The sequence below is a fragment of the Schistocerca cancellata genome, chromosome 11, assembly GCF_023864275.1.
Source record: "Schistocerca cancellata isolate TAMUIC-IGC-003103 chromosome 11, iqSchCanc2.1, whole genome shotgun sequence".
NCBI classification, from domain to species: domain Eukaryota; kingdom Metazoa; phylum Arthropoda; class Insecta; order Orthoptera; family Acrididae; genus Schistocerca; species Schistocerca cancellata.
The window spans coordinates 87,326,337-87,350,783 of NC_064636.1; the positions used below are offsets into that span (position 1 = coordinate 87,326,337).

The 24,447-nt window shown below is 41.0% G+C and overlaps 1 long non-coding RNA gene across 2 annotated transcripts; it reads right to left on the reverse strand.

Annotated features, from left to right (window-relative positions):
- Nucleotides 1-112: 112 nt before the first annotated feature.
- On the reverse strand, nt 113-23,360 carry LOC126108635 (uncharacterized). Of its 2 annotated transcripts, none has more exons than XR_007523573.1 (3): nt 23,235-23,360; nt 21,669-21,758; nt 113-4,352 (listed from the first exon to the last, which is right to left on the reverse strand). It is a non-coding gene; the product is annotated as an uncharacterized LOC126108635 (long non-coding RNA). The 2 variants fall into 2 exon arrangements; XR_007523574.1 differs by lacking the exon at nt 23,235-23,360 and adding an exon at nt 22,382-22,501.
- Between the last annotated feature and the right edge of the window lie 1,087 nt (nt 23,361-24,447).

The window sequence follows — 24,447 nt, forward strand, 5'->3', positions numbered from 1 at the left end:
CTGTGCTGGCTGTGGAGGATGGCGACGCAAACAAACTCGTTATATTGAATATTATTTTACTTCTACTGTATCGTTAATGAATACATTAAGTAAAGAACACTTTGCCATACATGATATGGGTAAAAAATTTGACGGTGTTCATTTATCATATTATGCAGATATTTTGTACCATTGAAGAGCATTATATTCTGAAAGGAATACAAATAAAATAAAATTAAGTAAAGCTATTAAATATAGTGAGCTGATACAAGAAAGTGTTTATGACCTCTTCCCAAATTTAAGATGATTACAATCAAATACAGAGTCTTCACAAGAAAATGAAAAACTAGGTGAAGATTTCATAAAAAAATATACAGTAAAACCATCTGAATATGTTTGGATGAATGATAGAGATTTAATTGATAGGTCACCAGTTATTTGCGGGAATAACACAGATGTTAAAAATAGATTTAGTGTTTTTATTATTAACAATCCAAAAGGAATTCCATATTTGATTACATTTTTGAGTAACTTGTCACATACATTTTAGAAAAAGGATAATATGGAAAAGTATTAGTTAATACTTTTATTAATAAATTATCATTCGAAATGAATCCCTATGGTCATAATTGTTGTGGCCCAGGAACAAAATCAGAGGGAAGATTAGCTGAAGGTGTTCAAGGAATAAATCCTCTAAATGGCGCTTGCAAAAAAAACACGATATTGCATATAGAGATAATAAAGATTTAGAAAAAAAAAAACAAAAAAACAGAATGTATCAGAATAGTGTCAATTTAATTTCATATTCCTTGCTACATGTATCACATTTGAAGGGGACTGCCTCTGTAATGCACAATGCCGAAGTCATGTTACTTCTGTTTCAAATTTATACAATAGCAGCTGATCCGTATGAGGCATACTTGCCTATGAGTTGTCAGCACAGAAAACATTTCTCACTCACTGCAACTGCAGGTATATCTACACCTGCACACAGCTTCGCTCTTGTAATGACCGGGCAACTTTACTTTGCTCATGGTGAAGTTGACCAACATCAATTAAACTTTAAGACGAATTAACATATTACAGTACCTCTGAGTAATTTTGTTTGTTAACGAGCAGGAGTACTACACTCTTAGTAAGCTCTCCATTGACGCTTTTGGATTTCGCTGTTGCTAGATGTACACTGAAGCACCAAAGAAACTTGAATAGGCATGTGTATTCAAATACAGAGATATGTAAACAGGTAGATTACGACGCTACAGTCAGCAATGCCTATTTAAGGCAACAAGTGTCTGGTGCAGTTGTTAGATCTGTTACTGCTGCTACAATGACAGGTTATCAAGATTTAATTGAGTTTGAACATTGTGTTATAGTCTGGGGACGACCGATGGGACAGCGTCACCGAGATGAATCGGAGATTTTCCCATATGACCATTTCATGCGTATACTGTGAATATCAGGGATTCGGTACAACATCAAATCTCTGATATCTCTGTGGCTGGAATAACATCCTGCAAGAATGGGACCAAAGACAACTGAAGAAAATCATTCAAGGTGACTGAAGTGCAACCCTTCCACAAATTGTTGCAGATTTCAATGCTGGGCCCTCAACAAAGCTTCATGTTCGCCTGGGCCCAACAACACTGACATCAGACTTTATGACTGGAAACAAGTTGCCCAGTTGGAGGAGTCTGGTTTCAAATCATATCAAGCTGATGGACTTGTATGGGTATGGAAACAACCTCATGAATCCATGGACCCTGCATGTCAGCAGGGGACTGTTCAAGCTGATGGAGGCTCTCTAATGGTGTGGGGCATGTGCAGTTTTAGTGATGTGGGACCCCCGGTGCGTCTAAATACAATCCTGACAGGTGACATGTAAGCAAGCATCCTGTCTGATTACCTGCATCCATTTGTGTCTACTGTGCATTCCAACAGACTTGAACAGTTTTAGCAGTACAATGTGACACCCCACACGACCAGAATTGCTGGAGTGGCTCCAGGAACAATCTTCTGAGTTTAAACACTTCTGCTGGCCATCAAACTTCTCAGAGATGAACATTATTGAGCATATCTGGGATGCCTTGCAATGTGCTATTCAGAAGAGATCTCCACCCCTTACACTCTTATGGATTTATGGACAGCCATGGAACATTTGTGGTGTCAGTTCTGTCGAGCACTACTACAGATGTTAGTGTAGTCCACGCCATGTCACACTGCAGCGCATTTACATGCTCTCGAGGGCCCTAAAAGATATTAAGCAGGTGTCCCAATTTCTTTGGCTCTTCGGTGTATGATATCACAAAGGGAAATACGAAAAAGAATTATTACTGTATTTACTCGAATCTAAGCTGCACCTGAAATTTGAGACTCGAAATTCAAGGGGAGAGAAAAGTTTTAGGCCGCACCTCCAAATCAAAACAATGTTGGTCCATTATAATATGAGACACAATTTAGGTCGAATGTATGACGATACAGCTACAGTAGTTTGCTTCGAGTCGTAAGCTTAGCAGTTAAGCTTTACCAGGTAGCCATTGCTATGTGTCAGGCGCTCCGTCCGTATTTATACGGGTACCCTTCCTTTTTCACGTGCTTCGTCTGGTTTGAATTGATTGCTTATTTTGCTTCCATCTGATAAGTGCCGTTTTCTTTGTTCTAGGTGCTTACGTCACTAAGCAGAAAATGCATTACTGTACTGTTCGTCGCATTCTGATAGTGCGTGTTTAGGGTCTGTCGCCGCTCGCGGCATGGCTTGCTTTTGTGCGCGCTAACACCGCTTACACACACACACACACACACACACACACACACACACAAAAAAAAAGAGAGAGAGAGAGAGAGAGAGAGAGAGAGAGAGAGAGAGAGAGGAATTGTCTCATTAGTGAAACAATGGCCACAGACTGCTATTTGTTGTTACTTACACTGCTGCTTTCTTTGATAATGATCAACAAGAACCAAATAATAGACTGCGTATGATAGAACATGTTCTGAACGAGAGTTAGGCGAAAATGTTTCTCCATTTGAAAATCTTTGCAGCCGCTTCTTTAGTACATCACATTCTGCACAGAAATCAGAGTCATCTTAGATTTAAAAATCTAGTCAGTTGCTGTGCTTCATTTCTGACTGTATCACTATTAGGCATAAGAATAATACGAATATGAACATGTCATGATACGTATATTCTTCCGCGTTTGCTGTTGCCTCACTCAAGTTTCTTAGTTTATTAGGCAGACAGCATTTAAATGAGATAGCACCAAACACGAAAGAATACATGGCAAAATGTTTATATACGTATTATTCTTATGTTGAAGAGAATACTGCATGTGATTCACATTTCATCAGGTTCCTATTAGCAACCATCTCTTCTCAGAGGTAGGAAAAAATTGAGAATGTAAAGTTGGCCATATTGACAAACATCCCAAACAGTCTCGCCAGACGGATTTTCATAGTACACTGAAATTCTGCTACATTCAAAGATGAAAAATATGGAATTTGTATTTAGTTCGTTGGATAATGTATGAAAATGCAGTGGTCGAAACTCGGGGCAGAGAAAAAAGCTCTTCTTCCACGTTTATTTTTAAATTTATTTACTGACGCAGAGGTTTTGGCACCAGTATTTATCTTTGCGCTTACAAAGCATGCCTGTGTCGCGCTACATATATTCGACGGCAGAAGTTAGTTGTGGCGGCACCTACCAAAATTTTTCATAACTTCCGCTTGTTTTGCACTCAATTCTAAGCTGCAGGCGGTTTTTTGGATTACAAAAAATGGAAAAAAAGTGCGGCTTAGATTCGAGTAAATGCGGTAGTCCTAAATGAATCTGATTGACATTATGATATTTAGTTTTGTGTATTACGTTTCAAATTATCCTTTAGCTGCAATTAATGAAAGATGTGTAGTTTTTTTTTTTATTATCTCAAGTTGGTTCTTTTATTCAGGGTCAAGAGATGGCAAAATAATCTACGCAAGATACTCCATATCCCAATGTAACACACTTGCTGTTATTTTGGACACTTCAGTCCACAGTGTTGCTGGCCTATAATGCAGGCTACGGTATGGTTAGGGGCTGTTTCACAACTGCTGTAAGGGAGCTTCTCTTATGTCAGTTACCTTTGCTGCATGCTTCTTGCATCTCAATCTGTGAATTGCTAGCAAGAAGCCCCGTGTTCGCGGCTATGTTGTGAAGTGACATGCAAGAAACACAACATAGCCACGAAGACGGGGCTCCTCCCTGCCAAGATGTGACTGTGCTGACTGCTCCGAGCCCCTGGGTGCCAGAGTCACGTCTGCGCCATTTTAAGCTTTCAGCAGCATGCACAGGTCACTCACAAAACTCCCTCTCTCAGCCTTCATCTCTGCCATTACAGTCACTTCTGAAACATACAGAGTGCAATATAAGTGGAATCTGTCATGCCGCACATAAAGTAGTTTATCTGTTGTTCCACCAATGCAGAGTAACAAAGATCTCGAACTAGGTCCAGCTCTTTTAAAGATTCTGAGGTACACCCACCCTAAAAGATGGAAATATATATCTTTTTCAGTAATGTATATAATAATTTCAAGTATAAGGAAGAACTTAATATTTTCTCAGACACATTTCATATAGCTGTCAACGTTTGAGAATGCTGATATCATGTGATGTTTTCAAACAGGAAGTAGGTAGCCTTAAAGCTGCACCTTGAAATGCTGCCTTATTCTTTAGTAGTGTCCTACAGACTATATTATTACGAAATAGGAGGTCTGTTCAGAATACTGCAGAACATTCGTAATTTCACGCTAATAGTGTGTTGGAGCAAAATGTGGTTGGCATCTCTGCACACACTGTGTTTAATGCGTAACTGCCAGTGTTTGTTTAATGCGTAACTGCCAGAAGGTTCATTGATGTATGTCTGCTAGTTACTGTTCAGTGCTATATTGAGTAGCATGTTGTGTCACATAATTTCCAAATTTCAAGGTGGCAGAGTTAAGAGAAGCCACGTGTCTGGTTTAAATTTTGCGTGAAACTCAAGAAAACCTTTACAGATACACATCAAATGATGCAGAAAACGCACAGTGATGTGTGCTTAAGCCATACTTGATGTTACAAGTAGTTCACACAGTTTAAAACTTGCCGGACTGAAGTTAAAGATGACCCTCGTTCACGACGCCCTTCGAAGCCTGCTGACGACGCTCCTATCAGGAACTTCAACGAAACTGTGTGTGCCAATCAAGACTTACTGTCAGACATTGCAGAAGAATGTAACATTTCGGTAGGATCATGTCGCGTAACACTGACACAGCATTTTGGGATGCATCGTGTTGCTGCCACGTTCGCCCCACGGTTTATGAGTCGAGACCAGGAAGACCTCCGCCTCACAATCTGTGAACGGCTTATGTATTCAACAAATGAGAACAAGATGTTCCTTAAAACATCAGTATGTTAAAATAACTTAAATTCTGTAACACTTAGCTGATCTCATTCTGTTGTGGGGACACAGAAAGCCTCTGCACCTATTCAGATTTTGGGAGTGCTTCAGCTGTGACGATTCTGTCCAAATGTGTAACTTGAATTAATATTAACACTAACATGAATCCAATTTTCCATGTAGCATCAACATCACCCAAGTATGTCTGTACGAAGCATCACAATTGATTCATAAGTCCCATATAAAATTGTGAAACCCCCTGTACTTACTTCTTGTGATGTAACGGGTTTGTTTTGTTTTTTTTTTTGTTTTGTTTTAGGGCGCAAAACTTCTATGGTCATTAGCGCCCAGCCCGTGACTTAAGACAGTAAAAAACCGAAATTGAAAACCAGCAGCAATGGGAACAAAGTCATAAAATTGGAGAAACTAAAAATAGAAAAAATGCTTAAAAATCCACTACAGAAAGGGGGGTGGTTGTCCCCAAAAAAAGCTTCAAATGACTGACGTCATTTCACTGTCACTAATAAACTGGAGAACGCGGTCGGCTGAGCGCGTGTCATCTGCTAAAATCGACGATAGATCAGGCGATAGCTGTAGACGGGAGCGTAACGGATTAAAACAGGGGCATTCAATTAAAAGGTGTCTTACCGTCCACAGCTGAGAGCAGTGGGGACGGAGTGGGGGAGGATCGCCGCTTAAAAGATGTCGATGGCTAAAAAGACAGTGCCCTATCCGGAGTCTAGCTAAAATTACCTCCTCCCGACGACGCGTTCGGGAGGAAGAGGTCCAAGCGCAAGGAAGGGCTTTCACTTCCCGCAATTTATTACGGGGAAGTGTTGACCAATGCGCATGCCATAGATGAGCAACTTTGCGACATAAACCGCTCCGTGGATTGGTGAAGGGAAGCGACTGAATAGCTGGCCGAGGAAGAGAGACTGCAACCTTGGCCGCTATATCGGCCGCCTCATTCCCACAGATACCAGCGTGTCCCGGGAGCCAGAGGAACGCCACTGAGACGCCCCCCAGGTGGAGCAAGCGCAGACAGTCCTGAATCCGGTGGACCAGAGGGTGCACAGGGTAAAGAGCTTTGAGACTGAGGAGAGAGCTGAGAGAATCTGAGCAGATAACGTACTGTATCCGCTGATGGCGGCGGATGTAGTGGACAGCCTGGAGAACAGCGTAAAGCTCCGCAGTATAAACCGAACACTGGTCGGAAAGCCGAAAGCGATTTGGGGTGTCGCCAACAATATAGGCACTCCCTACACCTAACGATGTTTTCGAGCCGTCGGTGTAAATAAATGTGGCGTCCGTCATTTCTGCACATAGAGCAGCAAATGCCTGACGATAAACAAGTGTAGGGGTACCATCCTTGGGAAATTGACAAAGGTCACGGAGCAGGCAGATCCGGGGACGGAGCCAAGGCGGTGCTGTACCCCAAGTTGTCAAGAAGGTTTTAGGAAAGCGGAAGGAAAGAGAATGGAGCAGTTGACGGAAGCGGACTCCCGGGGGTAGGAGGGAGGAGGAGCGGCCTGCATACCCTACATCAAAGGAGGCGTCGAAAAAAAGGTCATGGGCTGGATTAGCAGGCATGGAAGACAGATGGCTGGCATAACGGCTCAGAAGGACTGCTCGCCGATTGGACAGCGGAGGTTCTGCAGTCTCAGCATAAAGGCTTTCCACAGGGCTAGTGTAAAAATCTCCAGACACTAAACGTAATCCACAGTGGTGGATAGAGTCGAGACACCGAAGAATAGACGGCCGAGCAGAGGAGTAGACTATGCTTCCATAATCCAATTTCGAGCGCACTAAGGCGCGATAGAGGCGGAGAAGGACCACTCGGTCCGCTCCCCAGGAGGTACCATTCAGGACACGGAGGGTGTTAAGCGATCGCAGACAGCGAGCCGAAAGATAGGAAACGTGGGAGGACCAGCACAGTTTTCTGTCAAACATAAGACCCAAGAATTTAGCGACATCTGAAAACGGAAGGGTGACAGGACCTAGATGTAAGGAGGGCGGAAGAAACTCCTTACGTTGCCAAAAATTGACACAAACGGTCTTACCGGGTGAGAAACGGAAGCCGGTTTCGATGCTCCACGAGGAGGCGATCGAGACATCCTTGAAGACGTCGTTCAAGAAGGCTGGTCCATTGAGAGCTGTAGTAGATCGCAAAATTGTCCACAAAGAGGGAGCCCGAGACATCAGGAAGGAGACAATCCATAATTGGATTTATGGCGATGGCAAACAGTACAACACTCAGCACGGATCCCTGGGGTACCCCGTTTTCTTGGGAGAAAGTACGGGAGAGAGTAGTGTTCACCCGCACCCTAAAAGTGCGCTCTGCCATAAATTCGCGAAGAAAAAGGGGCAGCCAGCCTCGAAAGCCCCAAGAGAACAGTGTGCGGAGGATGCCTGTCCTCCAACAGGTATCGTATGCTCTCTCCAGATCGAAAAATATTGCTACCGTTTGGCGTTTCCGGAGAAAATTGTTCATGATATAAGTGGAGAGAGCAACAAGATGGTCAACTGCAGAACGATGTTTCCGAAATCCGCATTGGGCTGGTGTTAAAAGACTGCGGGATTCCAGCCACCAAGCTAAACGGTAATTCACCATACGCTCCAAAACCTTACAGACACTACTCGTGAGAGAAATGGGGCGATAGCTAGACGGGAGATGTTTGTCCTTTCCAGGTTTCGGAACGGGAACGACAACAGCTTCCCGCCACCATCTGGGAAAGGTACTGTCGGTCGAAATTAGATTATAAAGGCGAAGGAGGTAACGCAGACTATGGGTTGATAAATGCAGCAACATTTGGACATGGATACCATCCGGTCCTGGGGCGGAGGAGCGAGAAGAAGAGAGGGCATGTTGGAGTTCCCGCATGGAGAAAACAGTATTGTAGCTTTCGTGATTTTGAGAGGAGAAAGCAAGATGTCGCACTTCCGCTGCACGTTTCTTCGGGAGAAACGCTGGCAGGTAATTTGAAGAGCTCGAAATCTCAGCAAAGTGCTGACCCAACGAGTTAGAAATTGCGACGGGGTCCACTAAGGTATCATGCGCGACAGTGAGCCCAGAGACCGGGGAGAAACTAGGCGCGCCTGAGAACCGTCGAAGCCGACTCCAAACTTCCGAGGAGGGAGTGAAGGTGTTAAATGAGCTAATAAAGAATTTCCAGCTTGCCTTCTTGCTATCGCGGATGACGCGACGGCATCGCGCACGGAGCTGCTTATAGCGGATACAGTTGGCCAAAGTAGGATGGTGATGGAAAATGCGAAGAGCACGTCGCCGCTCACGTATTGCGTCACGGCATGCCTCGTTCCACCAAGGAACTGGGGGGGGCGCCGGGGCAATTCGGAGGTGCGTGGTATTGAACGTTCCGCAGCTGTAAGAATGTCGGTAATATGTGTGACCTCATCGTCGACGCTGGGAAAGCGACGGTCATCGAATGTCGCTAGAGACGAAAAAAGTGTCCAATCGGCTTGGGCAAATTTCCAGCGTTGCGAGCGCACATATGGCAGTGGAGGCTGCAGTCTAAGGACACATGGAAAGTGGTCACTCGAGTGTGTATCATCAAGGGCGAACCATTCGAAGCGCCGAGCTAGCGGAACAGTACCGACCGCAAGATCCAAATGAGATAAATTTGTCGTGGAGGCAGACAAAAATGTGGGGACCCCAGTGTTGAGGCAAACTAGATCCGCTTGGTGGAAGACGTCTAGCAATAGAGAGCCACGTGGACAAGGATGTGGAGATCCCCAAAGCGGGTGGTGGGCATTGAAGTCCCCAACCAGCAAATAGGGGGGTGGAAGCTGACCAAGAAGATGAAGGAGATCAGCTCGAGCCATTGGTGTGGATGATGGAATGTATACAGTACAAAGAGAGAACGTGTATCCAGAAAGGGAAAGACGGACGGCGACAGCTTGGAAGGAACTGTTTAAGGGGATTGGGTGATAATGGAGAGTATCATGGAGAAGAATCGTGAGTCCTCCATGGGCTGGAGTGCCTTCAACAGAGGGGAGGTCATATCGGACGGACTGAAAATGAGGGAGAACAAAGCGGTCATGGGGACGCAGCTTTGTTTCCTGAAGACAGAAGATGTCCGGCGAGTAGGATCGTAAGAGGACCGACAATTCATCCCGATTGGCTTGAATGCCGCGGATATTCCAGTGGATAGTGGACATAGGGAGAACAGAAAATGGAGGAATGTGACCAAGTTTGCTGTCAACTCAACGACTGCTCAGAGCTTGCGACCGACAGCGTGGAATTGCATTCAGCCGAAGGCAGAAGATCCTGATCCATAGGTTGGTCAGGAGCAGCTCCTGCCACCAGCGATCGGCCGGTTGACTGGCCACCAGCAGTGCGCCTCGGCGACACAGAAGACGGCCGAGGGCGATTTCCGCCAGGTGGTGCTGTAGATGGGACACGCCTTGGCGGAGAAGGAGAGGAACTGGGTTTCTTTGTAGCCTTCTTGGAAGTATGATGTTTAGATGAAGGAGGAACCGATGGTTGTGAAGGTGCGGTACGTAAAAACTCTTCACGAGTATGCTCTTTTTTCGAAGACTTGGTGTCTGACTTTTGGGCTCGAGATTTAGCAGAACCCAACGAAGGGTGAGCCATAGAGTGGGCAGGCGAAAGTGGTGAGGTTGAACGGGCGATCTTTGCGCTGGCCGATCTGACGACCGTGGTACTAAAGGTGAGGTCGCAAGTCTGCGTGGCCGCCTCCTTTGTTGGCCGAGGAGAAGCAACGACAGTGCTGTATTTTCCTGTCTGGGGCACGGTGGGCTGTCGACTGGCGAATAATTTTCGAGCAGCAAAGGTCGACACCTTTTCCTTCACTCTTATTTCCTGGATGAGCTATTCGTCCTTAAAAACGGGGCAATCTCGAGAGGAAGCAGGGTGGTCACCCATACAGTTGATTCAGCGAGGGGATGGAGGTGGACAAGCACCCTCATGGGCATCCTTGCCACACGTAACACATTTGGCCGGATTGGAACAGGACTGGCTGGTGTGATTGAACCGCTGACATCGATAGCAACGCGTAGGGTTTGGGACGTAAGGGCGAACGGAAATTATCTCATAGCCTGCTTTGATTTTCGATGGGAGTTGAACTTTGTCAAATGTCAAGAAGACAGTGCAGGTTGGAATGATGTTCGTGTCAACCCGTTTCATAACTCTATGAATTGCCGTTATGCCCTGGTCAGACAGATAGTGCTGAATTTCTTCGTCAGACAATCCATCGAGGGAGCGTGTATAAACGACTCCACACGAGGAATTTAAGGTACGGTGCGGTTCCACCCGGACAGGGAAGGTGTGGAGCAGAGAAGTACGCAGCAATTTTTGTGCCTGGAGGGCACTGTGTGTTTCTAACAACAGGGTGCCATTCCGTAATCTGGAACAAGACTTTACAGGACCTGCAATTGCGTCGACACCTTTCTGAATAATGAAAGGGTTGACCGTGGAGAAGTTGTGACCGTCGTCAGACTGAGAAACAACAAGGAACTGTGGCAAGGATGGAAGAACCGTCTGTGGCTGAGACTCAGTGAACTTACGTTTGTGAGCAGACATAGTGGAAGGTGAGGAAACCATTGCGGAAGAATCCCCCATGATTACCGGCGACTCCGATGGCGCGCTCCTCCCTTGTGGGGGCCCTCTCTGAGGGCACTCCCGCCTTAGGTGATTGTTCACACCTCAGGTCACACCTCCCGACAAACGGACGGAGGGACCAATCGGCACTTTCGGAAGGTATCAGCTCGGGTAATCACCCCTCCCTGGGCCTGGCCGTTACCAGGGGGTACGTACGTGTCCTACCTGTCTACCCGGGGCGGGGAATTACGCGTTACCCCGTCACCGGCTACGCACAAAGGGCGTGTGTCGGCCTTCAGACAAGCACAGGGAGGAAGAAAGAGAAAGGGAAAGGAAAGAAGAGAGGTCTCAAACGCCGCAGCGGAGAAAAGGGAAAAGAGAAGGACAAAGGAAGGAAGAAGACATAAAAGCAAGGAAGGCGAAGAATGCAGTACATTTACGAGCGTCCGTCTCCGGACGTAGGCACAAACCATACTCCCAGATGGGGAGAAAGGGAAGGAAAGAGCCAGAGGTGAGGGGAGGAGGGGCGAAGATAGGGATGGGGAAGGATGCGGAAAGGGAAGGTATGCAGCCTGGAAAGGAAGGAAGGCCACATTAGCTCGGGGTCCCGTGCTCGTTACGCACGTATCCACAAAAGAGTTGTGGACCCCCTGGGGGGATGTAACGGGTTAAAGTGGGTAATCACTTGCTCAACTTTCAGCTTACATACTGATGAAGAAGGAAAGTGCATGAACACAAAGCAGCAACCTTGCTTCCCTTGCACTTCTACCACACATTCTTCCCACCGCCACACAGTAACACACATGGAACACAAATTATCCATAAATGTAACTACTGTTCTTAGATGTGGTACACACATTTAATATTTGTTTGTAACCCATTTAATTTCTAGGCAAACATGAATTTTTACATCTTTAAAACAATCATTTTCATAATCTTGCAATTTTTCTAACCCCTGCAACACAAACTATTAGTCCTGGAGAAAACAAAACTTTTTTGGTAGCAAATTTTAAATTTGTACTGGTAAACATTATTGCTGCAAGCTGCACTGTTCAAGTTATCCCATAAATTATAAAAAAAGTAATCTTTAAACAACCCCTCCCCTCTACTCCAATGCACACCCATCACTGAACATGATTTTTAGTATAGCTTTCAGGACACTCGTTCCTAGCAATGTGCAAAAATTTGTGACTAAATTTTGTTCCCCTCATTTTCCTTCTCTGACTAGACTACATGGTGAATACACATTTTCAAGTTACATCAGTAAATTTCTGCCAGTTTATGAAAATTAGTTCAGAACACCAAATGTACTTTAAACATGGCTGTGGTGGTTGTTATTAACATTTAATACACCATGAAGTTAAACTGTGTGACAATATTAATACACAAACAATTCATTTGCCAGCAGAAAATCTGGAGCAGGAGCATGAAAGACATTTCAAACATTTTTAATGAAAACTGTGACAGGCTACTATGGTGTAATGTATGTAAATGAACATAATGATTATACAAGGAAGCATAAAATGTAATTTTATGTTGTTTAATGTTCTTTTGTACTGGGCACACACCAAAAAGCTTTACTTTCTACATACTTGGCAGCTAGACTATATCTCATTCCACTGTACAACAACTGAAGAAGCACACTAAAACCTTAATGTAGTAGACCAAGTTTTGAGACTCATTTAAAAGAAAGACTGTCAAGTATTAAGCAAAACTAAATTAAAAACTGAACACACAAGAAGTTTCCAAATGGAATGGCAACAGAGATGGAAAGTACATGATGAAATGTTTGAATGACAGTAGAAGAAGGTATTAAAATTGTAAAAACAAACTTCCTATTTTTTTGCAAGCCAACGCAGACAGTAATCATGGGTTATTTTAATTCAGAATGGTAACAATGAGATACAAAGTGACAGAGGAAATTTTTGGGTCTAGTGTGTAAGGGACAGAAGGGATACATATTTGCTTAAAGACTACCTAATGGAATTCTTTTGAAGGCAACAATTTTCTCGACGAAAAAATACACTGGGTGTATACGGGGACAAGGAAAAAATGCCCGGGTTTTTCCCAGATATCCAGTTTAAAAAAATATGCTTTTTCCCAGGTGAAAATACACTTTTTCCGTGCTAAGTGACAGTAGGTTTTCCATAGATTTTCCAGAGGAACTATGAAACTTATCAATACTTTGAATGGTTAACGTAAAAAGAAGTTTTGGAAGGACCTTTGATTTGCAGCAACATATACACTGCATATTTTTGTATTACAAAAGTATAAATTCAAATTGCACCAACCACAGCACGTTAGTTTCCGGAGCGTTGAAACCGAGGTTGCGATGACCTTCTGTATGCCAATCATATCTCGTGCCACATGATCTTGGCAGCTGATGACAGCAGATATTCAGAGCATAGGACAAATGTTACAGTCAGCCAATAGCAAGATCACTGGTTACATAGCGCAAACACAGAAAGGGGAAAAGTTAGAGGTTTGTATTAATATACATAGTATAGCTACAACAGAAGCTAAGCTTTCACATGTGATATTGATCTTTTTTGCGTGTGTTATACTTTAACATACATCACACAAACGTGCCAGTAAATTTAATATTATGACATAAATGTCTGGGCTTGAAATTCTTGTAAGTGGCTGGTCCTCAAAGTCTTCAGTTTTAAGCGCTCTGTGATTTAGAAATTCATGCCACTTTCTCACACGTAACATAATTCATCTTGCATAAAAAGAAATTTACTTTGAAAGTAACACATTTCGAACCACCGTTCGCAATACTATCTGGAGACTGTTAGAAATAGGTTCGATTTACCAGCTGCCAGTGAGCACCAGAAAACAAGCATTATTGCGCGTGCACAGCTGCAGTGGTGTAGGGAGCCTGCGTGTTCATATGTAGAAAGTGCTAAGAGAGCTTACATTACACCATAAAAGAAACAGGGCATCACAGGATACTCCCAAGGGCATCGTAATTTCGTAAACTATACTAAAATGCATAATTCGGCTTGAAGTGCTCATTGGTTTTTTCCAGATTCACAAAAAAGTAGGTCTCATCTGATACTCTACGATCTCATTTTTGGTTTTTTATTATGGCATAATGCCATATATGGCAGAAGGTAACATGCTCTTGAAATTCAGTGAACAGTTGGAACTAGCCAATACTGAGGAATGAAACACTTTGTTTCAAATAAAATGGTTGCCTCAGCAGAAAGATTAATGAAGCTTAATTTCTTGAGCAAAATTGCAAAAATAAATTCACTGTTCTGCAAGGCAATTAATCTTTGACTGCTAATAACTTGGAAATAAAATTAAATCAGGAAACAAACTAATAAAATATTTCGCCCTCCGTAATCATGCGAATGTATTTTAATTCACTTGATAGCTCCCAGCCACAGAAATCAGTTTTGTTTTCATATGACGTGGGAGCTGTAAACCAAGAGAAGCAGCGAAATCACTAAATGTCATTTAACGCAAATATGGGTCACATGGAGACTAACCCTCTCCACACTACAACTCAGACAACTCTGCGCATGCACGAATCTGGCAGCTAGGGCGCGCGGGAAAAATTTTTCTCGTTTGCATCTGGCTGTTTGCTGCTACTGCCCATACAGCTAACAGCGACAATTGAAGTAGCGGAAAGCGGGAGAAGGAACTGCTCATACGCAAGTCAACTACGCATGCGCATCAGTCCCCTGGCAAATGCTCAAACGAGCCTAATGTTAACAGTTGTGACATCAGGCCCACAGCAAGCAGTTTATTGTTACAAAGAATTACATAGTCTTCGCCCTATGCCCTTTGACATATTTTTGCTATTTGCAGACACTTGTGCGTGCACGGTGTTTTATTGTTGTAAATTGTGCATTTCCTTTGCCGCTAAAGTTTCATTTTTTCTCTCTCTTTTATATTTTATTGCTGCAATATCATTCTCCAGTAGCAGGATACAGAAACATTCTTTGCTAGAGAATCGATTCTTACCAGTCAAAATTGCAAAAATTTAACTGAAAGCTAAAACAATGAAAAATTCCCAGAATTACAAAAAATTCCCGGGTTTTCTCCGGTTTTCTCCCGGGTGAAAAAATTCCCAGGTTTTTCCTGGATTTCCCGGGTCATATACACCCTGAATACATGATTATTCTCTCTTCTGGTTCTGAAAATATTACTGTGGAAGTACTACTGAAAGCTGAAGGACATCAAATAATAAAAAGGAAAATGCATTTTATGAGATGGTGTTATCAACGGACTGAAGCACCATCACAGACGGTTTCTATTTTCAAGGAAAGGAATGGAAGAGACACTACCTCCTAAGAGGCATTAATGTGAACTTTACAATGAGCCATATATTTTGCGAAACTATGGAGAAGAGAGTAAGACAGTGTTGCCCACCATACTGGGAAGACCAAAGTAGGTTTAGGCAGAACATATCCTGTAGAGAAGCCTCTTTATTTTACAACAGCTAATGGAGAACTCCATAGCAATAGGAAAAAAAGAGTTATACATGGGCTTTGTAATTTCAGTCAAAGCTTATGACACAGTTCCTAGAACAAAACTGTCAGAGGTTCTCAAAGATATAGATGTAGTTCCATCTTCTACACACTACTACTGAAATATGCAGAGATATAAATGTACAAATTAAAATAAAGCAAGTGTTATGAAAACCTATTTAAATCACCAAAAAGTGGACAGCTGTGGAGGAATGTGATGTAGAGGTTTTTTCATTAAGTTTTTCTGGCATCCAGGCTACGTAGCTAAAGATGCATTTCATCTTCCAAATCTATCCATTTTAGGTATATATCAGAAATGGGAACTCCAGAGGATTCTAACAAAAACTGAATATCTGGTAGTGAACAGTGGCACTAGATTTGAATTACATGCCAATTACAGAGTAGCTGTGAGACAAGTCCAACAATTTAAGCATCTACAGGGCACATAACAACAAAAGTGGATCAGGCAGTAGAGAACACACAATACAACAAAACACAAAAGTAATAGGGTGTATGGATTTATTTTTGGTGTAACAAGAACCTTTTATAACAACAATAGGGAAAGGTTGTGTGACTTAATTTTTGACTCTGTCCTATGCTATGGGTTTTACAAGCTGACCTCAAATGAGGACATAGCCATGGAAATGCATTATTTAGACAACAGTATCAGAATTACAACAAGCCAGAAGGAAACTAATTATGAATTAAGAGCTACAACTGGGAGAAATGAAACACTGACAGACAGGTCTGAAGGAAAATTAGTAAACTGGTATGGACTTACGTTGAGATTACACATCATTGGTGCGCCAACATAATTTTTGAATGGAGATAACAAAGGTTGATGGAAATGCTAGAGACCACGATGTAGCACTGCAGTGTATGCACAGTGGCTGCCCCTCAGTGTCTTGGCATGAGGTAACAGGAACACAACAATATGCTGCTGTTAAGTGAAATTTGTATTCATTAATCTTGTATAATACAACAACAACAATAATTATAATTTTTCAAGAATGGGAACTGCCAATTATGCATTCAGTATTATAGTTTGTAAATGGAAACTGTCAAAGGTCATGGGAACCATGTCAGAACAGCAATGAGAATGCTCAAATGCATCTGTTTACTACACAAACTGAGAAATAACTTTCAATATATTTCAGCAGCTTTTAATGAAAATATCCAGACCTGTAATTGAAGTAGTGCATGAAGTGAAGGAAGATATCTCATGGTCTCTACATTTTCTGAGGTTCAACTCCAAGGTTAAGCAGTGTTCAACGGAACTCCTTACCTTTGATTTTAGAACTTTAAAATTTTCAATTAATTTAAAAAGACTCATTTTAAGCTATCGGTGTTATAATCTTTATTTTAAATGGTATTTTCAAGCAAATGTTGAACCTGGTAATCTGGATTAACTCATAACAATATGAAAATGGTGAGTAAGAATCTCATGCCAAAAACTAAAATGGCATAAAATAAATGCCAAAATAATAATAAACTATAATATTCGCATGACATACCATCTGTTGGATTTGCCAACTCACAATCAAACTGTCACTTCTCAAAGTAATCTATACATTCGGCTATGCTGTAGATCAGTATGTAACAACAAAGAATTAATTAATTTTCATTGCCTTTGCCAACTTACCACCAAGGAGTCACCTTACAACCTAATATATACCTTGTACTATGGCACAGATCAGTCTGTCACAACAATTATCATTATGCTTTAACCACCCTATCAATATTTGTTATATTTACGCACTTTCCTAATTTTTTCCACAGAGCTGAGTGTGGATTACATTTGTGAAATTACTCGCAAAAGTAATCCCAAACTGATACCTCACTTTTTAAAATCATAATGAAGCACATTTACATTTATTAAAATTCAAGTACAGGAATAACATCTTTGTAACAGTTTCATTCTTGGGCCCATGAGTTAAGTTTGCCAGCCAATAGCTGATCACACTCCAAATGGCTGCATTTTGTCAAATTTCAAGTCATATGCAAATGATGCTTCACAATTCACACGAAGAAGGGCTTCAATTTTCTGTAATATTATTTACAACAATGTGAAGTGAATTTAGAAGTTGGTTATGAACAAACTTGTCAATAATCGATGGTTTATAATATATTTCTAAAAATATTTCATAATGCATTTCAGGTATAGCCCAGCATCAGATGGCTTGCTAAATTAACAACACAATGCGAAAATGTATAGGAATGCATTAACACGGACACAAAAGTTTTGAAAACTAACATTACAATACTGTGATAAGTCCTTCCAGCTTCTAAGACCATGAAGTTACTGCATTCAAATAAGCAATGCTGAGGTAACATACAGACAGCTAGCAGACAAATGAATATAATGGGGAACACAATATAAGTAACCTTCCTTGTACTAGATGGATTGCGAGTGACAGTGCTGCAAACTGCCAATACAGGGAAGTAAATCATTACTGTTTACCATGATTTATTTTGCAATAACAGAAATTTTTACACATTTAAAGTAGTGTATATTTCATGCAAACATACAGGGAAATTAAACATACTGAAGGCAAGTAGTAAGCAATAAAGTGTAAAGTAAAAATACTTAACCTTAGCATAAAATTGTAGTTACAAAGTAACTTGCAGTGTAACTGGATAGATACAAAATCTACTCACCAAGCAGCGGGAGGCGAACACAGATATAGAAGGTATTATGTATGCAAGCTTTCAGAGCCACTGGATCCTCCTCCTGGCAGAAGAAATTAAGGGGAAGGAAGGGGAACAAAGGAAAAGGATTGGCGAGTTGGTCGATTTGGGGGAGGATGCCAAACAGCGAGGTCATCAGTCCCATCGGATTACGGAAGGATGGGGAAGGAAGTCAGCCATGCCCTTTCAAAGGGACTATCCCAGAATTTGCCTGAAGCGATTTAGGGAAATCAAGGAAAACCTAAATCAGGATGGCCGGATGCAGGTTTGAACCGTCTTCCTCCCGAATGCAAGTCCACTGCGCCACCTCACTTGGTATGAAGGAAAAGGACTAGAGAGGTTTAGGAAAAGGGGTAGAGTTCAGAGGAGTCACCTGGAACCCCATATCAGGGGCAAATTACCAGATGGGATGAGAAGGTAAGACTGATTGTTGGGAAATGCACTGGACAAGGTTTGAAAACCTGAGAGCTAAGAAGTGGAAAATAGGGCAGTATGGAAGACAGATTACTGCTAAAACATCATACACAAGTTAACAAGGGCACTGTGTGTGACAGAGGTGGGTTGAAAAAAATATACACGTCAGAAAATGAAAGATATAGGAAACTAAAATGTTGAAGAAAGGAATAGCTACTGTGAACAAATGCTGAGATGGAAGAAATTAAGCTAAATAAAGGCCAGGTGGGTGGAAGAACTAAGGACATGTTGTAGTGCTAGTTCCCACCAGTGGATGTCAGAGAGACTGGTGTCTGGGGGAAGAATCCAGATGGTATGTGTGGTGAAACAGGTACCAAGGTCATGACTGTCATGTTTTAATGCATGCTGTGCAACAGGATATTGTGTTTGCCAGTATACACCCTCTGTCTATGCCCCATTCATCCTGATAACCTGGTGGTAGTTATGCCGATATAAAAAGCCAAATAGTGTGCATGTAACAGCTAGTATATGAAGTGTCATTTCACAGGTGGCTCTGCCTTTGACAGTATATGTTTTGCCAGTTACAGAACTGGTATACATAGTGGTTGGAGGTTGTTTCATTTCACTATGTGTACCTCACAAAACATTAGATAGCAGATTTGTAGTAGTGGGAGATGTGAAAGAAATCATGAAGAAATTAAGGGTCCAGCTGCACAAACTAGGAACAGGCTGCCTCTACACTGAAATGTTTTGAGGTAGTAAGTACTGAAGAATGATCATTTTATTCTCGTTGCTGTACTAACCCAGTGCTAACTGATCAATGAAAAAGTGAATGGTAACAGACTATGGTTTACAGCATTTTTTATTATGCTACTAGCTTAATTAGTCCTCTGTATTTTCCACAGTTACAGATGTATGATCTTCCATTTTGTGATGCATACAGAGTCAAAACAAGTTAAAAAATAACTATTTTTTATGCCAAAGTTGAATCTTTTTGTGTATATGAAGACGGTATCTGTTCTTCCGGACATGTCCGAAAGAACAGATACCATTTGTGACCATGCAGCTCGTTAGAATGAAATTACAATGAAATAAATACCCTTAGCTGCATACAGGCATTGGCATACGTCAACGAGGACAGATGAAAATGTGTGCCCCAACCGGTAATCGAACCAAGGATCTCCTGCTTACATGGTAGACGCTCTACATCTGAGCCACCGAAGACACAGAGGATAGTGCGACTGCAGTGACTGATCTCTGGCACGTCTCCCGCGAGACCCACATTCTCAACTTATTGTCCCGCACTCTATCCATAGTGCCCCTGCCCATTATACTCATTAATTGTGGCGTTACTGCCGATTCCCCTAAGAGTTCGGGCACTGTTTGTTCACCCGTATGGAAGAAGATGGTCAATGGCCGAACGGCGTCCCTGTTGACATATATCAACACGTATGGGTATTCATTTCATTGTAATTAAATCTTTTTATGTCCTAAATATATTTTATTCTGCGTTTATGTTGGCAAGAAATATATCCTAACTTAAATGTGTAAAATTTTCTGGTCTTATTGTGAAACAAATCTTGGTATGAAGTAAAGGCTTACTATCCCATATTGGCAGACGGCAGATCCACCACTCATATGCCATCTAGCATAAGTGAGGTTACTGATGTATGCATTGTCATAGCACTGTAATTATAACATATTGCAGTATGTATTTATGTGAAATAAATATGAATTTTGGTTTTCACACCTTTATACCCGTATTAATACATCTGTATACACTTTGACATTTGCAGTATAAAAATGTGTTGTTAATTTAGTAGGTCATCTGGCAATGGGTTACACCCAAAACGCAATGTGAAAATCAAGGAATCCCATTAATACCTAGTTATTACTTTTTGCAAACTGTCAGTCTTTTATAGAATCACATTAAAAACTGTTAGCTTTGATTGCACATTTTGCTATTGATTTTCATTGGTAGTTACAATAATAAATGTGTGATCTCATGACTGTCACCTTTGCTGACAACACAGACCATTTTGCACCTATTGGACTGCATAACAATTAACTCCTAATGATATTTATCAGAAACTGAACTTTACAGCTGTTGCTTCTGCCGAAGCCTTATTTACGTATTCAAAGACTGCTTATGATGTAGATTGCCATGAAACTAACTTCTCAGACCAGTTATCTTTTCAAACTCAATTCCAAATTAATTATTTTCGATTAGAAGGGTACAACTAACAACAACAACAACAAGTAAATCACATTTTCCATGTAACGTAATAATGCGCTACCTGCACTGGTTCAATTTATAAATCTCTTTACATTGGTGATATTCACCATAAGGTGACCATTCTTCTGCTGCACATTAAGAGTTGACATTTAAAAGAAGCATACCAAATCAGAGTAAACCCTTTCTATGCTAACATACCATGAATTCCATTGAGTGGCACATTATTAGTTTATGGACATTTATTAAACTCTCCTCTCCATTCAATGTGAAGTTCAAAACCAACTGTACTTTAATGTAGTGTTATGAAGTCCTACATTTAACATCAACACTAAGATGTTCTTATGGGGCAGCCACTTTATTGCTCACACAATGATTTCGGAAAAGTTAAAATTCCATCATCTGGTGTAAAAAGTAAAATCACTTAACTATCTGAGATCACCCCAATGTTGTCGAAGAACAGAAGTTCAAAAAGAGCAAACGGGGGACATGAAGTCCATAAAAATTGCTCCCCCAAAAGAAACATTTTATGGAATTTATGTTCCCTTATCCTTCTTTTAGTCTTTACACAATTTTTGTTCCATGACAACATTGGGGTACATTATATCATCAGATGGTTAAATTATTCTTTTTTTATTTTTTTTTTTTTTTTACACTACATGATAGAAATTTGACTGTAGTGAAACGAGCCATGTGTGCAACATCGTTGATTCAGGATTATTGTATAATTTATTCATTTCACAAAATTAAATCAACAGATAACTGTTTTATTATTATTATACTGAATTTCTCATGCTTCCAGCAACATAACATGAATTATGCTTATTACCACACCATCCTGCACACAAAAATTAATGAACAGCAGCAATATACACAAGGAAGTCACTTACCATGGTGGCTGGCTTAGCACAGATCTCATCTGATTTTTCTTTTTTGACTGAAATGGTCCTCAAATTGGCCAGGACTACAGTTTTGTATATCTGAAAAACGAGGGCTCTCATAAGAACACTCATATTAAATTTACAACGCTCTACTGGCCACAGGAAATGGACAACTACACAGGAAATAACAATTGGTAGGACACAAAATGTCCAATGGAAAAACTGATTCACAACTTTCTGGTTATATCATCACAAAACGAAGTAACAGGAATTATGACCAATCAAAACAACTGAGAGACTGAAGTTAATTCACCAAACCCAAATAAAACCATTTACTACAATGCTACTTATGAAGGAGAAAAAGATAAGATGGCTCTTCAAATCTTGCTAGATAAATATTCAACTGAATTTATCTTGGGCCTGTACTGTAACCCATGAGGTTTATAACCGTATTCTTACTAATAATGGTAAGGACAGACCGGAATTCGTACTGTGAACCACATTTTCATTATAACATGTAACATGCATTTTTAACGCACGGTTTGTTTGAAACTTTCTTCAGCCGCATTTTCGTGGATTTATACCTACTACTGCAGTTTGCAACCCTTATGAACTCACTACAGGGAAAAAAACCACACATACTGCTGTTCACATACTGTACTGAGAAACAATTGATCTTTTGATCAACACAAACATGTAACACATGTTCCCTCATGACTTACATTTCCTCTGACGAATCTTCTATTCTCTCATATCGAATAACGCACTTAGTGAAAAAATACACGTACTAGCAGATCTCACTGAACCTATTTCGTTTGTTACACATCTCCAAAACCCTGTTGCTAAACGTTTTTACGAAAGTACACTGAAACACCCTATTACTATGTTCTTCCGTCAATACACGATTTAGCGATCTGTAGAGCGGTATGAATAGGCGAATGCTCGAGCACACTAAATGGCCATAGCAAATATAACAGGATTCGGCATTTCCCTTTCATCCAAATGTAACAATTCACGAAATTATGTAATAGCCGTGGGAGGCTTTAATCTGAGGAACTTAGCAACACGAACCAATGGCTCATGCTACAGACTGAGTGAGCTCTACATCAGATCACAGCAAACACACTTATTGTTCCTCGTTCACAGACATCACAGCCCATGGGCTAAGCAAGCCACCATAACGATACTAATATAGGTAGTAAATGTGCGACATTCACTGTCCATTTCTTCTGGTCAATAACGAAGTATTGAACACTAACTTTGACTTTCTCTCTCGGGACAAACACAACCTGAAACATTTGACAATCACACGCCCTCTCAGTATAATACAGAAGTCGGCCAATGGTGACGCAACCACTATTTTTCAGGCACGGAATAAAATTTCTTTGAAGTATGCCCAGTAAAAAACAATATACTAATAAACACTGTATTAGTATAGTTAACGTAACACGGAGGCATTTACTGCTTCTCAAGATCAAACAAACTACAATAATAAATTCTGCATTATGCTGTTTCAAAATAAAGATTCGTATTTCCAACATATATGGTTATAAATTTCAGTAGCTTATTTCTTACCTAGAAGCATTAATTCACGTATTCCTGCTAAATACAATATTGCAACTGTTTTTCTTCTTCTTTTTATACAGAACAGTTAATTCTAGTTGAAACACAAAACACTGTTCTGTCTACAGGCGTCTAAAGCTAGCGAAATGAGGGATGCTCAACTACCGGGCTTACCGATAGATGGCTCTAGCGCGTGCCGGTCAAGAGATCATATCATTGAGTGTCCGCCATATCTGAATTTGACAAAAAAGGAAGTGTCAAAACACGGATGAAAATGTTTTTCGTTCTGCGCCCTCATAAGTATTTTATATTGGATGCTTAGGGGTATCTTTACTGACAACAGAAATTACAACTGAACTATTAAAGCATTACTTCGTATAAACGGAAAAAAATCATAATTTTTTTTCTTTATCTGAAGTGATGCATTACCGATCTGCATATATGCTGACACTGTAATTGCAACATGCACTTACGAATTTGGCTCTTTCTTTGATCAGAAATTTAAATGCCATGATTTTATTAACGCCTGTACATGACAGTATTTTAACTGAGTGATAAGGTAGAAGCACCAGTTTTTAACAGTGCTTCAGTCTTTGATACGAGACAAGAAATACATTTAAATGAGACAAACACAAAGGCCAACGTTAAGGCTCCTCTTAAATGCATGACTTGTATCATTTGGAAGTTAAGTCTAGTAATAATATAATAATATTATATTGGACTGATCCATGATGATGTAGGAGGTGAAGGAACATGTTGAAAATAACCTCGATCACAGCTGTTAATTTTAAGGCTGGGGTGTCTTAAAACTGTAATTTTCCAGTCTGACACCCAAACAATGACTGGTACAATGGTTTTATTTTAAAATTGAATTTAAAATATGTCAGGGAGCAAAATTAATTACACTTTGAATTACAACCATGGAATTTTCGTGAAAGCTGCAGAAGCTGGCCAGACAGACATCCCAATGGCTGCTACAATCTGTGTGGGACAAGGGTGACATTATATTGCAAATTTAGTGTAAAAAGTTCCATATTGTCTGAATTTGTCCTATACTGACAGGACATTCTAGTCCAGTCGATTTTCTTATCTGCAAAAGTACACTAGCAAATACCAGTTGCACAAAGGTAGTGCCACATTACAAACTATCCGGTAACAACAGAATTATTGGTGAACAATGTACAGTAAATAATATGTAATAACCTGAGAAATTCAAAAAGAAATA